The sequence below is a fragment of the Takifugu flavidus genome, chromosome 4 (genome assembly GCF_003711565.1).
Source record: "Takifugu flavidus isolate HTHZ2018 chromosome 4, ASM371156v2, whole genome shotgun sequence".
Lineage (NCBI taxonomy): Eukaryota > Metazoa > Chordata > Actinopteri > Tetraodontiformes > Tetraodontidae > Takifugu > Takifugu flavidus.
The window spans coordinates 5,932,110-5,948,624 of record NC_079523.1 but is presented as its reverse complement, the minus strand read 5'-3'; the positions used below and the strand labels follow the sequence as shown (position 1 = coordinate 5,948,624).

General features: G+C 48.2%; 1 protein-coding gene across 3 annotated transcripts in view; it reads left to right on the top strand.

Moving 5' to 3' along the window:
* cdh4 (cadherin 4, type 1, R-cadherin (retinal)) overlaps positions 1-16,515 on the top strand; it is a 129,237-nt gene that overhangs the window by 55,698 nt on the left and 57,024 nt on the right. The gene's annotated exons all lie outside the window — the stretch shown is intronic.

The following is a 16,515-nucleotide window of genomic DNA, read 5'->3' as shown; positions in this document are numbered from 1 at the left end:
GCATTCTGAACCCGTTTTCGTTTTTTTTTTTTTTCTTACGTTGTGAATTTTAAAACAGATTTTGATGAGTTCTGGATCCTGATTCTGATCTCTGTGAGGCTGTTTTGCTTCAGTCAAGCGCTCCAGGATAATTAGACCTTGCTGGTAAAACAGCATTGATCCTCTTAAATGGGCTTCTGAAAGCCTTTTGCCTCTTTTGTATCAGTAAGTTCTTGATTCTCCCAGGAATAATTTTTAAAACCGTTATGTGAAAACTTTATCTTTTCTCCAGAGGTGGATATTCGTCCCCGAGTCCTTCAGTTTGACCCGTTTCCTCTCCCTTTAAAAGCCTGGTTTCTGTCCTCTCGCGCACCTCTTCTCCTTTTCCGTACTGCTGAGTAGTCACATAATGGGAACGATTCTCTACAATGAAAGGCAGAAAAAACGGAAGCGTGGATGTGAAAAAAGGATTAAAAGCAGATGAGTGAGAGAAGGCGGCGTCGGGGCAAGGTCTGCGTGCCCTTGCTAGCTTACTCCCTGCATTGCACCATCCAGGACACCTTGATTTGCCTGGTGTGCATATTTGTTATTGGTGCAAAACGAACACATGCCTGCGGTGCAACGCCAGCCGGCAGAGGCCTCTCCACCTGTCTCCCGGAGGCTCTTCTGCTGGACCCTTGGAGTTCTGTGATAGGACTCTTCAGCAGGAAGTGGACGCCACCGCCTCCTCTTCTCGCTTAATTGACTGTACCTGAAGCGAGGGGGAAGGTGTAATTGTGATAAGAGAAAACGCTCCGCTCGACTGACTTTCAGGTTCTTATCTATAGTCTCCGGATTGATTATGGTTTTTCTGCCAACTTTGCAAATTGTTCAAGCGCATCGAGCGCCCCGAAAAAGCTCCACGACCGTCTGGGCCAAATGCAGAGCCTGCACACAGTGAAGAGACGTGGGTACTGCTGATTAGCCTCCTGCTGTATGTTCTCCTTAATCTCCAAAGGCCTGATAATTTATTTATGTAAAGCTCTCACTGCTATATCAGAGAAAAGGGAAAATGGAGACGCAGGATCTCCTCAAATCTAATTAACAATTAACTGCTTTATTAGAGCACAATAGTTATTTTCACTTCCATAAATCACTTTCCTTTTAAACAACACTTGAATCTGAAGTTTGAGACTAATTGGTTTCATGTTATTAACAGAAAGAGGCGCCGGAATAGGATCAAAGAGCTTGGTTAGCTTATCTCGTTAGATGTGGCTCAGGTGGTAGCTGATAAGTGATCGCCTCACTGATGCAAAGGATGCCGGGTCGATTCAGCATAGGAAAGTGTCCTTGACCACAATCCCAATGACAATTTTTGGCTGTATCGTTGTTAGAATGCAGGTCAGTGGGTTAGCCTCTGTGGGTTAGCCTCTGTGGGTTAGCCTCTGTGGGTTAGCCTCTGTCACCAGTGTATGATGAATCAGATTCAGGTTTAAAAGAGTTCTGAAAATATTTCCATCACTCATAATTTATTTTTTTATAGAACGACAGTGCTGGATTAGCAATTCTTGCGTATACAGACAGCTAAAGTTTAGAGCAATTATTAGCTTGGAGCCAAACTTTCTTTTTAAAAAAGCACACGGTGAGAGAGCTTTAAAGGTCAAGAGTTCTTCTCTTTCTGCAGTGTTTAATACCTTTCCTCCCATCAAATGCACGGGAGGTCTCAAATACTCCCGCCAAACTGAAAATTAGCTGTTTACTCAAAACCTGTATAATTCAGCTGTTGTCTTAAGGGGATTCTTCTGCATCAGAGGCCAGTTGGTCGCAAATGTACCAGCATGCTGGTGAACCCCCCCCAGAACCAGTGACTTGCTCCCCGAGTGCAGCTCCAACGTCTTTCCCCCTACTTCACATTTGTAAGCACAAATCCCAAACGTGCTACTGCAGGAGGAATAAAATAATGGACCCAACAGGCCGTCTGTGCAGTATGAAAGGTCAGCATTTCTGTGATTGATGAGAATGGAGGGGGGAAAAAAAAGGCCAGAACAAACGACTGCCGCTCCACAGCTTTGCTTTCGCCTTTTTTTTTCTTTTCTTTTTTGCCCAGATAAAAGCGAAAACCTTAATCACAAATCGGCACTAGAACTGGACAAACCCCAACTGTTTGTCAGGACCTGGTTCAAGAGGTTCTACCGGAATGCTTTATTCAACCAGGTTAAACTGCTTGTTGGCTACAAGCACAATAAAGGATGGACTCGAACCAAACCACGTCCCGGAGCGTAGAGAGAGCCATGAGGAGGGAGACGAGCCACAGTGCCTCAGCTCGCTGGGTCCAGGCGTGCTGAAGCACTGTATCCTAGTTCCTCGGTGTTCCTCATGGCGTTTGTGCTAACGCTAGCTCATACTCATGTCCTTATTACTGCTACAGATCTTTCCTCTACACCTTGTTGACTTGTATGAAGGTTCCTGGAGGCTTCACTCGGGTTTAAGCTCAAATTTTAGCTCATCGCTGCTTCTTGTTTGCGACCAGCTGCTGAATCCAAGGTAGTTTTCTCTGTCAACTGGACTGGGTTTCTTCTCTTTGACGTTTCGCCTTCTATCCAGAAGGCTTCTTCAGTTCTGAAATCGCTGAGGAGAGAGCTTGAAAATATATAGCCCCTGTGGACCATCTGCATGCTAATGATCTGGGTGGTCACCTGAGAGTCGTTAGCAGGGTCGTTGGTCGGGTCGTTCACCTAGTTTCCTGAATATTTGCGTGCACGCTTCCAACCAGAGGCAGGCTGATTACACCTTGTCCTCAGTGTTACTTCTGTGCCAGATTGCTCTAATGTTCTGTACGGTCTCCCTCCCCCTCGAGCCTCCCTCACCCCCCTCTCTGGTTTTGAGTCGTGGTTGGAGCTGAGAGAGCAGCTAATGGACTGTGAAATGTTTCCAATGCTACAGCAACAACAGGAGCTAATGTCTCAAAGCCCCCCTGAAACAACACAAGCAGCGAGAAATTCTGACAGTGGACTGAGAATAAAAGGGGAGGAGAGCGTTCCAGGTTACCTCTGATGTGTCAGAGAGGCCACTTCTGTCAGCCTAATTGTGGAAAAGCTTTCCGTCTGGCCCTGGTGAAATTGCAATTGGGTCCTGAAATGGATTTGGCCTCACTCCACGGGGTTTCCTTTTTCTCTACAATGTCACACAAGTTACTGAATTTAGCTCAACACAGTTCTGACATCTGTTATTTAAATCTTTCTGGCTGCCGAGCGGGGGGCTTCCTGGGGCAGATTCAAGGCTCGTGGAATATTGACAGGGTAAAACATTATAGTCGGCAATTTTAGCACTTGTTGATTTGCCTTTGCCTCTTTGGAGCCTGACGGCTGGTGTTCCGAGCAATCAGCAGGCCGTAGCTTCTGACACGTCCCATTTCTGATCATTTGAATGTGTTTTCATGTGACGTAAGCGGGGAGTGTGTGCCGGTATATTTTAGGACTGTTTTAGGAAATGCTAGCATTAGCAGCATTCGGACCGGAAGCAATTTTTGATTCTCTCCGACATGTTTCCCCCTCAAACGTGCCAAAGCGCGCGACCCTTCTGTTCGCCTCCCCCCAGCACCAATTAAAGCTGTTTTTCTGCAGCAGATCTCGGGCTGATGAAGACAGCCACTAAGTGCTCTTGAAATAAAGCCACACAGGACCTTCATGGCAGATGGTTTATGCAAGAGTACGGGGAAGAAAGACGGCAGCAAAGAAAGAAACAAACAAGCGTAAAGATGGCAGCCTGTCTCCAGCGAGACGCTCTTATTTCCTATTCAATTTAAGACTTGCCTCTGCCACGTTTTCAAACTTTTCCTCAAAAAGACGTCAAACCCACAGGAGAGCGCGGAAAGTATGAGGCGTTGTTCTGCCGGGAGTTTTTGCAAACCATCCTGCAGAAGCTAGAGCAGGAGCTGCTTGATGCTGTGGATTTTGCTGTCTGGACAGCAGACAGACTTTGTTCTGGTCATTTGCAGACAGCGAAGGTGCCCAAGACGTTGCCTAGCGGTACTCCCCTGGGTTCTGTTTCACATGGATCAGTATTTTCCCTGGGAATTTACAGTTCCAGCTACAAATTCCGTTTGTTCCACGCAGTGGCGCCGGTTTTCCAGCTCTGTGTTAGCATCATCTGTCATCTCTCCTTTTAATTAGCTCAGTTGCTGCTGGAAAAGCATATGTGGTCATTTTTCAACATTATCTAAGGTGTAGAAGAACCGTCGTCTCTGCTGAGTCCTTTTTTTCCCACAGAGAGCATTTATATCTCCTGGATCTTTGTCATTTCTGCCAGGTTGTGCACCAATTAGCGCTCACTTCATATTAGCACCCTAGCAGGAACTAATAAAGTCACATTTCCCGGGGTTAATTACACTAACATTAAGGGTGATTCTGGGGAACAGGAAGTAGAATTTCTCCTCTCCCAAATAGTTTTAGTTGTCCAATCCACGTGTGGTGCTTCTCCAATAGGAGGAGCTCAACCCTCCAAGTAACCATGCTAATGTACAGAGACCCTGCTGGCTCAGGCAAATCCCATCACACATTAAAATCTTGGCTGCCAGCTGGTAAATGATGAGAAGGACGAGAAGTTCTTCTCAGCCTCTTTTCCCTCCCTGGCAGAGCGACGTACTGCAGGGATAGGAAATGCGTCGCTCCCGGGTTAAACTGTTCTAAGTGACTAAGGCACCGTCGGAGTGAGGCCTGACCCTCAAACAGGCACACTTGATTGGCACTCGGCTTTTGCAAGCGGAGTGTTCAGATTTTTATTTCTTTCAACGCAAAAAAACCCCCAAAACACATTCCTCCCTCTAATGCTCCGCTTTTCAAAGGCGCTCAAAATATTCCAGTTTGCTTTGAGGCCATTTCCGCGGCTGACTTTCAACTTTAGCGTTTGCTGCTTTTCTTTCTCACGCGGCCGTTTCGGCATGAATGATTTGCCTGTCAATCACAGCCACCTCGCAGTGTTCCTTAAACTCCCAGATTACTTTCCTTCTTTAGGCGTGTTTCCGTGTGTGTGTGTGTGTGTGTGTGTGTGTGTGTGTGCAGCAGACATTTTATGTGCCATGTACTAATCTGTCACTGTGTAGGATTAGCATTGGAGCCGACTTCACGTGGTGCACGTCAACACGCCAGATGACAACACCTGCTGGTTTCCTCTTTCCGTGACGTTTATTACAGCTTCCTGTCACGCTCTGGAACTAAATGCCTCTAACTTGTCAGTTAATCTCATTTCAACTGTGACTTCCTTTTTCCAATAACCAATATAACACACTGGTGGAATTATTTAAAGATTTTTCCGTCATTTTGAGAGGGAGCTGGAAGAAGAGTCTTGGGAACCATGAAACAATCTTCCTTCAAACATCTTAATCAAAATACGCATTTCATACAAAACATCTCCGGAAGGGGATTTGATCATGAATAATTTTGCCTGGTTAAATAAGAACATCACTGTTTTCGCTTAATAATGGCGGGATTCTCTGTTTTGCACTGTTTTATTCGTTTAATGGAGAAAAAGATGAACATTTCCCGTTAAAGCTGACCCAGTTTTGGCGTCTGTCTTTATGAAATGTTTATTTAAAGACCTACATCAGTTCTGGCGCTGCTACAAAAGAAACCACCACCAAACAAGTTCCCCGCTACTCCTGAGGGCTCCGGCAATAGCTGCAGGACTGCAGAGCAGCGTGGCATATTCCCTCGCCTTTCACAGGCGGAGGAAGGGAACGCCGTGTAAAGTATTCTCCCTGGAAATGAGGAATGAAACGGCTGCTTCCTGTGAAGTACGGGCAGGTGTGTTTTTCACACCAGCGGCGGCGTCTCAGTTCGTCTTCCCCAGTCGCTCATCCGTCAGAGCTCATTTACCATTCTTAACCTCCCCTTTGTCAATCGGACACACTGTAAAGGCCTTTAAACAGGTTTTCTTTTAGACAATTGATGCCTTTATTGCTTTATGACTTCTTTTTATGACAGATCTCTGACATTAGAGCGGTTGTTAATGGCAAACATGGCAGTTTTGACTGCTTCGTAACACAAAATTTCCTTTTAATTGATTGGTTTTGGAACAGGTTCAATGTAATACAGGACAGGATATTCAAGCTCTGCCACCGTTTAAGGTGTTTGATGTTACCTTTTGGGCCCCAAAAACAACCTCCCTCCTTTTTTTTTGTATTGCGGTGGTGTCACCATTTACGAAGGTCACTTTCTGTCCCAGTCACCAGGATGACCTGATCACCATCCCAGGAGGTCATTCAGGAACAATGCACGAAGGTCAACCATGAGGCTGGATGAGGTCGGGTCACCGTGGGTTGTCGTGGGTTAAAAATAACCAGCTGATCTTCATTTACCATCAAACTAGTCTGCTGACTAAAGAGACGCTTCATTATTCATGACTCCAAACCCGTTTCCAGGAGAGTAAATTCCCCAGCTCTCTTCTGTTACGTGCGCTACAAACTGCTTTTCTGACCCCCGATGTTACCCTGAATTGTTTTCATCGCCTCTTTGCTGCCTTTCCTATTTCGGATTGATTGGACGGTTCCACGCCGCCGACATTTAGCCACCGCAGGGTCGGGCGACGTAATGCCGGCTCAACCTTTTCAAACGGCGCCTGTGCACACGGTTTCTCTTCACCCCCACGCAGCTCAATCGCTCTCACCTGCTCCGCAGATTAGCTCTGCGTGGCCGGAGAACGAGGCCGGCTGGAATCAAACATTAATCAACCGCTGCTTTATAAGACAGAGGGCGCCTGATCTCCCTGGGTCCCCGTCTGAGCTGCCCTCAGCCTGCACCCCCAGTTTAATGTTAATGTGGCTGCCATTACTCATTTACGAGCCGGCGTCCGCGCTCCAGCCGGCGTGGCGGACGTCTGAGCCGAAGCTTTCGGGTCGTGACAGGATCAGGTCTGTTTTCAAGGAGGAGCCAGATTGAAGGAAAACACGGTCCAATTCAGCAGCGGGGGATAACGGGAATGGCTGGAATTGGATCAAAACCTGGGTGAACAGCTTCATTTGGCCCACCTGAGTCAGTGCTGTTGTCAGTACCAAGCCGGTCCAAAGTGGGACACAGCTGCACAGTTGGGATTCTGACAGAACCTTTTTCCCTCTATTTCAACACGGCCAGCCCGTGTTGCGATGACGCGGGAGGTGTCGCCCAGCGCGAGGCCGCCGGTGCTGGAGGATCCCGCAGACGGTCACGCAACCCTCCTTCCCCGACAGCTCCGCTCTCCTGCTCCGGTGCCGCTTGAGTGGAACCGTAGAGTAAAGCTTTCAATGTTTCCATGCATGTTTAATGCTTCTATTAGAATTTCCACTCTCCGGCAAATGTCAGGGTTGTTTTTTTGTGTAGCCTCCCTTCGGATAAATCGTTACTTCCGCAACCCGGGACGGAGCTCCGAGCAATGTTTTTAGGTACCGGGAGATCAACCCAGAGTGAAACCACTTGAGCCTTTCCAGGCTTGACCGCGTTAACAGGGTTTATTATTTATATTGAGAAACCTCGCCCGGAATGGCCGTCTCCTCCCGCACCTTTGTCTTAACCAGGGTGCATCGTGTATGTGTGGCCTTGGGGGAATTATCCGAATTGAGCGGAACCAGGAAGGATGTAGCCTGTGGCGAAATGGTAGCTAGCTCTCCTGGAGTGTTCCACTGCACCCAGACAAACATGAATCCTTCGCAGCCATGGAAGTGCTAATCCCCAGAGATGAAAGGAGGCTCCCGCCGCTCTCTGATCCTCATGTCCTGCTGCGGTGGTTCATTTGGTGCCTGGCGGAGAGAGACCGGGTCGGCGGCTGCTCCCACACACAGTGCCCTTGACCGTATCGCAGAGAAGGGGGTTAGGGCGAGCCCCCTGCCGGCCCAGGAAGTTCTCTATTAGAAATCGATGTCCTTTTGACGCCCCTTTCATTCAGGCGCTCTTTGTGGTGAGCCGGTATCATCGCGAGCGAGTGAGGGAGTGTGCATTCATGCAGAAGACCGCTTCACACCTCTGTGAATCTTGAAGGCTTCTAATGGGAATTGAGGCATTAATGCTAGATTAACAATCTCCTCTTCATTATAGGAAAGCCAGTCCTCTGTTCGACCTGAAGGCTTTGAAGAATAGTAAAGGTTCACACAGAGTCCATCGACCTTGTCTGCCTTTATTCGGCTTTTCACGCCCGCCTGTTGCCTTTTACAGGTGCAGCCGCTCGCATACAGTTGCAGACCTGCACCTTTTTATAGCAAAGAATGCTCATGAGGATCCATTTAACTGCTCCCTTGAGCAAATGGTGTGGGGGGTCGTTTGTTTATACACAGGTGTATAGCTTTTTCATCGCAGTTTTTCCTCACAGTGACGGAAATATGCTGTAATTGAAATTGCTGTGACATTTTAAGTGTGTCATTATTGCTGACGTGATTATATGTGGGGATCATTTGTCCTGCATCTGTGTAGGAAGGGTTCTCAAAGACAAGGATTCCTGTGCAGCACGTCCTCGGGGATTGGGCCGACATGACCGAGGCTGTGCAAGACAGACATGTTTGGTATTCCAGCCTGTGCCAGGAGGTTCTTGTTAGGGTCTTGATATTTCCAGGCGGTTCCCAGAATCCTCCACAGAAAATGTGGAGTTGCTCTTGGTGGGTAGGAGTTGTCCCAGACTCTATCCGGGACCGATAATTCGCACTGAATGTTGCACATAAAAATGTGCAACATTCAGTGAATGTGTGTGGGAGTTGTTTACCATCAGAACCTCCTCCTTGGAAAATCCCAAACGTGTATGTTTATCTTCGTTTGTCGATTGCCAGCAGTGGTTTCATTAGCCGACCGTGTTACTCTCACGCTCCACCATGATCTGGGCATCTGCGCACGTCTGGTGCGGAACGCAGCCGTAGGACTGCAGGCAGGCGGCGTGACTGTTAATCACAGTTTTTCACGTCTCCCTTTAACTTCTGCACTCGAAGACTGGGACTGATGTCGTATACGCGTCAATAAGAAAAGCTGCTTCGACATTTGTGGATCCTCCAACAGCACCTCCGTCTTCCCCTTGATGCAGCCCGTTGTCAGAGCTCTATTCGATGTCATTAATTCTCAAGTGCAGATAATAAACCCCAAGGGTCCTTACTCGGCACAACAGCGTGTAATAAGGAAATGGCCCCCTACATTTAATCACAAATGATGGCTATCTTTGCTTCTGATTACATCCTCAACCCTCTGCCTGACTGGGAGCCGTCAGAGAAAAAGAATAATAAAAAGAGGTAAGAAATTGTAATAACGTTCCTTCAAAGGTCTCCAGTCATTAGAAGATTAACCTTGAAGTAGAGGGTTTTTTGGAGCCCCTCTTATAAATGATGGCCCATATGTTGTAAGAGCAGGATTCACAATGACTGAAAGTTTAATTATGATGTGAAAAGCTGCTTCTGTTAAGATATTAGTGTGTGTGTGTGTGTGTGTGTGTGTGTGTGTGTGGGGGGTGATCTTGATTAGTTGAATTAGCAAGTACCTGACTGTATGTCTCATGGGTCAGGAGAGAAATTGGTCACCCATATTGACGTCTTTAGCTTTTTTTGGCGGGTTTAGCGACGTCAGACGTCCATGATTGATTCCTTTGGGTGGATGTGAATCTTGATGATCTGGTTTTATCACCATTTAGTCGCCGATGTTGGAGACTCCCTGCTGGACTTTCAACCCATTCCACTCACTTTGCTCTCTATTTTTGATAGGCTCACTCATATAAGGAGACTTATCTTCTGTTTGTTCTTGTTAGCTCTTCCACCAAACTCTTGTGAATCAGGTTGTTTCATGTTTTGAGTTGTTTCCCCCCGCTGGAATCCTTGATTAGCTTGTGTACTCAAGCTGTCTGCAGTCATTTTTCACTTTCACTTGTGAGGCATTAAAAAAAGCAGCTTCTGATTCTGGTTCTACAGCAGGAATTTGTTCTGCATTCCTGCAGAAACGATGTCGGCGCTGGCAGGCAGATTTAGCCATTAAAGACTCGGTGTTTGATTCTGATATTAAACAGCAGTTGCCTCACCTCCAGCCACTCATTTGCACGCTGCACTGCTCAGCTTTTCCATCCGTTCAGTCTGGCTCAACCTGCAGCTGACCGCTCCACGTTCCCCACGGTGCTTCACGCACACCTTTAATGGATGATCCAGTCTTAATGGGAGTGCAGAAGCCGTCTTACTGCACCGCCGTAACGAGCCACTCCACGTATATGGAAAATGCCCATTTGTGTTCGCACATAATAGCAATATTGATTTCCTAATCGCACGCTAGGCAACACATGTACGGGGCCCAAGTCAATAGAAGCCATCAGGTTTGCAAAACAATCCCTGCTCCTTTGGGGGTTTAACACCAGGATCTCCTGTATCTCATCTTGCCGTGAGAGAGCTGCACTAACACCCCCCCTATCCTTTACTTTACATCATTAAACAGGTGGTGCACACACACACACACCCCCCTGCAAAAGAACACCTTTGCAGGCTCATAAATAACAACGGCGGATATCAGGGTCGTGTAGAACACACTGGGGTCACCTCCGCACAAGTAGGCCATGTGGCCCGTGGAGGGTTGGGCCTCCTCCTCCGCCTGTTCCCTTCGTCCACGGAGAAGTCGCTGCCATCAGCAGGTTTACGGCAGGAGGCAGCTGGTAAATATTTAGGACATTGCAGGTTGAACATTAGTTCCCCCCCAGGCTCTCCTCCACCCCACTTGTGTTAGCGACAAGCGTCTCCAGAGCCAAGGATGCGATAAATCAAACAGGCTTTGCATCTAGCAGGCAGGCAGGCGGGCTAGCAAACAAAATATCTCAACATCCTCAATAAACGTAACTGATGGCTAATTGTGTTGACACATCTGCTGTCCGTGTGTTTACTCAGGTACGAGCCGACACGAGAGCCTCCTTAACCTCATTTCACCCGTGTGTGTTTTTGTTAGCATGACTGGGTGAGTTAATGGCGTTGAAAGAAGGGCACCACTCCGTGTTACTGGGACAGATGACATGCCACTACCTCCTCCTCAGACTCTCATTAGGCAACTCGTCAATCTCTCGGTCCTCGGAGGACGGCGTCCGCCGCATATTCACACCTCTCCGCCTTATGGTGAAACAGAGTGAGAGTCTAAAGAGTCTTGTCAGTGGATGTAAAATGGCACGTTCACCTGGCACCGCGGCTTCTGGATTTGTCATCATGAACCATCGCAGGTCCCTAAAATCACTTGTAAAAGTCGTGTCCCACTTGTGAACCCGCGCAGCTGCATGAGGCTCAGGGCTGCGCCACAGTTTCAAAATAAAAGCATTCGATTAGAACCGGGGAGTTTCTCAATAGGCACACTCCCATGGATTTGCCCTCTCAGGTACAGGTTTCGCTCGAGAACTGTTCCATTTGTAAGTACTCACGCTGCCAAGTACACTCCAAGATTCCCAGATGTCCACTGGGAATCACGTATGCATCAAACTTGGCCTGCATGGACTCGGAGCAGCTAGATGCATATTTCAATGTACCATGACAGCTATTTCCTGGTCTGGCTTGAGTTTTCTGTGTAAATGGATGTAACCAGAACCTAATCATTTCTGTAATAATCACAATTATTCCATTAAAGGAGCAACAGTAAGTCCTTTTTCATTCTGATTTAGAGCTTTTGCTGCTAAAACGACACGTGACTATGGTTTATTCCTGCTCCTCCCGCATAATGACAATAATTAGCTGCCTCGGCTCTGATTGTGCTGCAGCGTTTTCAGCCCTCATTTCACTTCCTGTGAGTGAACTCAGAGTTGTGTGTCGAAGGCAGAAATATCATTATGAACAGATATTTTTGGTTTTTCAAAACACACAAGCACGTCCCAATCCCGTCCACCCCCACACACGTTCACCTGGTGGAACAGAGTGACCTCGTTCTGCCAAAACCCTTCAGTCATCCGTAGCACACACACACACATGCACACACACACCCACGCACACACACACTCACTCTTGGTGGACCTGTTCGGTGTTTAGCTCCATGCTGTTTGGTGTTTATGCCGTGTTTTAGCGTCTGTGCCGCTTTGATGATGAAAAGGGGAAATAAAGACGACATCAGCTGGTTGTGCCTTCGCTGGTAAATCGGGAGAGGGTGATTTCGGGACACCCAGTGCCCGCTGAGGGTTCCGACAGCCTGCGGGGACCTGGAAATGTTTGGATGACTGATAATGTGTCCGCAGAAACGGCCCGCTTGTGCATTTGTACGTGAATGTTCATCGGGTCAGGAATAAGCACGGACATTTTAAGGGCATTTGATTCATTCCCAAACAATTGTCTGCTTTGGTTCTCCTGGTGCTCTGCACGTGCTCGCTGAAAGGATGCTAACGTTTATTCTGGGAAAGTGAGAATGAAATGACTCAGAGGCTCAGTAGCTTTAGTCCCAATCTGCAGGTTGTATTTGTAAAAATGGAATTCTCTCTATGTAAACTCTCTGTCTCTCTCTCTGTCTGTCCCTGTCTGTCTCTCTCTCTGTCTCTCTCTCTCTGTCTGTCCCTGTGTCTCTCTCTCTCTCTCTCTCTCTCTGTCTGTCCCTGTCTCTCTCTGTCTCTCTCTCTCTCTGTCCCTGTCTGTCTCTGTCCCTGTCTGTCTCTCTCTCTGTCTGTCCCTGTGTCTCTCTCTGTCTCTCTCTCTCTGTCTGTCCCTGTCTCTCTCTCTCTCTGTCTCTCTCTGTCTCTGTCACTGTCTGTCTCTCTCTCTGTCTGTCCTCTGTCTCTCTCTGTCTCTCTCTGTCCCTGTCTGTCTCTCTCTCTGTCTCTCTCTCTGTCCCTGTCTGTCTCTCTTGACAATGTTCCATCAAGCACACACACTTGGGCGTTGGCACATTTAAAGTTTGTCAATTAAGTCGCTCAAATCGCTCTAATCGCTTTTCCTTTCTACTTTTGTCTGATCTGGCTCTCCTCAGACTCTGGGCTAATCTTCATATTTTTCCCTTTTATTTGGTTCCTCTCCTCCTTTTATCCTCTCCCCGCATCTCTTATTTATTGCACTGGTCCCCTCTCCTCACTTTTATCCGTGCCGACGCCTCTAAAATGTGGCGCAGTGACGCTTTCAGTGTGAGCTTTTGGCTTTTAAATGGCTTCAGAGGTGAAACGCAGAGACCAGCTCTGACTCTCCTCCACGAGCTCCTTGGTTTCTGTCACATAGATGGTTTTAATGTCGTCAATGATTGATCCAGCGACCTCAGAGCTGCACTTAACAGTACAGTCACTTTTTGTGGCTGTACCTGTTGATTCTGTAGGTTAACGATGCATAAGCTCAGTTTTGAGTGGCGTGTGTGGGTGTTTGTATAATGAAGCGGAGCAGTCGTGACACATCCTCACCTCTCCGACTGCCGTGGTCATGTTTGCTTTAAACGGGCTTTTGCTGCAGCAGAAAATGCTTCCATAAAGTTCCGTTTTGTGTTGATAACTTGGATCTGAATCCATTTAAGCCTTCAGTTTATAATCATACGTGTTATGTGAACAGTGCACATGTACGTCATTCGTGCATCCCAAAGATGCATGAAATATGGAGCTAACGCAGGTGGCCATGACGACAGGTCTACTCAAACAGTTAAACTACGTCATCACTGAAACTAAGGGCCAACATTTATGTTAATATTCTGATGCAGCATTTGCAGGAGTGGGCTTGAAATGCCCAAATTCCTCCCAAAGAATTCCTCTAATTAACAAAAAAACGACTTCAGACTGTTTCAGAACTGCTGCTTGAAGGTGCTGAAGGTTACACCAGCAGCCACATCTTCGCTTTTGGATGCACGAGCGCAGACAATGTTCTTTATTTCATGATTGCCAGGCAGAAAACAGCTCCAGCCACTTGTGCTGTTTAAGTGCTTTTCTACTCCAGAAAACGCTGATGGCGCTGCGGATTGCAGCTGAATTAGTCATCAGAAATATGTTTGGGTCTAAACAGCCGCCGCGGCGTCTGCAGGGAGCTGAAGTGCTGCGAACTGTGTCTGGCCCGGGGTCGGCTCCACCCGCCCAGCTAACAAACACACGCACGTGGTGCCTGACAGGCCGCAGCGCCGCATGTTGCCATGTTCGGTCTGGCAGGAAGTAGACGTCTCTGCCTGGGAAGTCGTCCGATGTGGCGGGACAGCACTTTCTTCAGTGTTTTGTGATGCGTCAGTGGTCTGACACGACGGCGTCTGCGCGGGTGGTTCTGGGAGTTGGACACGTTCTCGCTGCTTCCGTGTGTGAAATGTGCCGATGTGTTGATGTTTGGAGCAAACAGGAGATATTTTATAGATGAGCTGAGGAAGTGTGTGATTCCAGCAGCAAGAACACACAGGGATGGATGGGTGGATGGATGGGTGGATGGGTGGATGGATGGATGGATGGATGGGTGGGTGGGTGGATGGATGGATGGGTGGGTGGGTGGATGGATGGATGGGTAGGTGGATGGATGGGTGGGTGGGTGGGTGGATGGGTGGATGGATTGGTGGGTGGGTGGATGGATGGATGGATGGATGGGTGGATGGATGGATGGATGGGTGGATGGATGGGTGGGTGGGTGGTGGGTGGATGGATGGATGGATGGATGATGGATGGATGGATGGATGGATGGGTAGGTGGATGGATGGGTGGATGGGTGGATGGGTGGATGGATGGATGGATGGATGGATGGATGGATGATGGATGGATGGATGGATGGATGGCTTTCTCAAAGCAGAATTTCCAGGAAGTATAACCTGAATTCAGGACACCATCTGAAAATCATATATTTATAAAGGACTTATCAGAAAAGTGATTATTTGTTGTGGAATTTAACTTTGATTTGAACTTTTCTCTTGAAACGCAGGCTGGCATTTTGCTGTTGAACACCAGGAAATCAGCCTGTTCAGTTGTTCCTGGCTCCCAGATTGTGGAGCAGATGGTGATTTAAAATCAAGCTTCGGCTGTTTGAATGAAACGACTTTGTCAGCTGTTAGCAGCGCCGAGGTTAGCGGTGTTAGCATTATCGCAGGCTTCAGCAACGCTTTTGGGGGGGGGATTGGCACGTTTCAAGTGCGTCGACTTCACCGCTAAATTCGTCTGATCTGGAGCAAAGAAAAATCTCACATTTGACAAATGTGAGATTTTTTATTTTCACTTTTTTTTAGGTCAGTTAACTCACGTGAAATGTTTCATGCTAACAAATGCTAGTCTGGTGAAGCTTCTGGTTGAAGGTAAACATCTACTGTTGACATTTATCTCTTTTCCCTCAACAATCAAGAAAGAAGATTGTCTGGAGTGGGACTGAACTGAAATGGCCCCCGGAGGGGGAAGCTAGCATGTCCAGGCTCTGCAGCAGCCTCTCAGAAAAGCACAGCCTCCCTCTTATAAGGGAAATATGAATATTTAATGGACGTTCCGAACAAGAAAATTGAGCGATGGGTCGAGGGGTTTAAGTCAATTTCAATATTTCTGGATCACCATCCCTGCCCTCCCCCGTTCTATCTTCATTATCTCCCCCCTTTCAATTTATGGAGGAGCAGCGCAGAAGCAAAGGGAGCGGGAGAGATTCCTCATCTCCTTCCGAGAGCTTGACGTGGCTCAGGGAGACACCGGCGGAGGGGAGCAGAGCTGCTCCTTTGTTTACAGGAGCCGGGACGGGTTCATTCTTCACTCCCCACCTCCAGGCAGGAGAGAGCCGAGCGTTTGAAGGGCTGACACCGCCAGTCGGGGCGGGAAGCGCCGTTCCGGTTTAAGCGTCCGCGCTGACGGCTCTCTCCCGGCGCCTGACACCTCCATGCAGAGGAAGGCGGGTTTCATTCACGCCGCCGCCGCCGCAGGTGCCCGGCCCTGACCTCTCTGCGCACGCCGTACAAATATTCAGCTGACTGCTCAGCCCCCGCCAGCCTCCGCCCACCGTTGAAAACAGGCCGTCACGTGGTGACAGGTGGCACCCGCTGTCAGTGCAACGCCATCAGAGAGCGGCGAGGACGCCCGTCGCCGTCTGGGAACCCGCAGCAGAAACGGGGCCACGCGCGTCACATGACCTCCTGCCATTCGACACTCAATAAGCGCAGAAACTGTTCGATTCTCTTTACTTTTGACCATCGAGCACATTAACTCTGACACTCGGGTGCCGTTGAGGCCGTTCCCTCTCTCCCGGTTCTCTTCCCCTCCGCCGGTCCGTCACTCAATCACTTCCCTCTCTGCTGCACTCGCTCCTCCTCTCCGTTTTCCTGCCTCCTCCCTCATCTTTCTTCGGCTGTAGTTAAGCAAAACACTCCGGAAAAAAATGAGGTCCGGAATCCTTCATCTCTCTCCGTTCACCTCCTCCGCTGCTCCCACATGGGATTAGATTTAAACGGGGAATTTATTGTTTCCTTCATTCACTCGAGTCAAAGAGTAATTTGGTTAATCTCTCTGGCCTTTGCCAGCCGAGGAGCCGGGGAGATTAGGGCCTTTGTTTGGAGAGATGGAATCACAGCTTCCAAAGATGGAAGGCAAATGTCAGAGTGTCTAAAATGGAAGCTGGAGTGACATTTTCCAAGCCGGATCTTTTTGCAGAGTCGTCGAGAATGTGGTGTTTTTTTAACTGGCAGGAGTAAAAAGATCTCCATTCATCATCAGAAA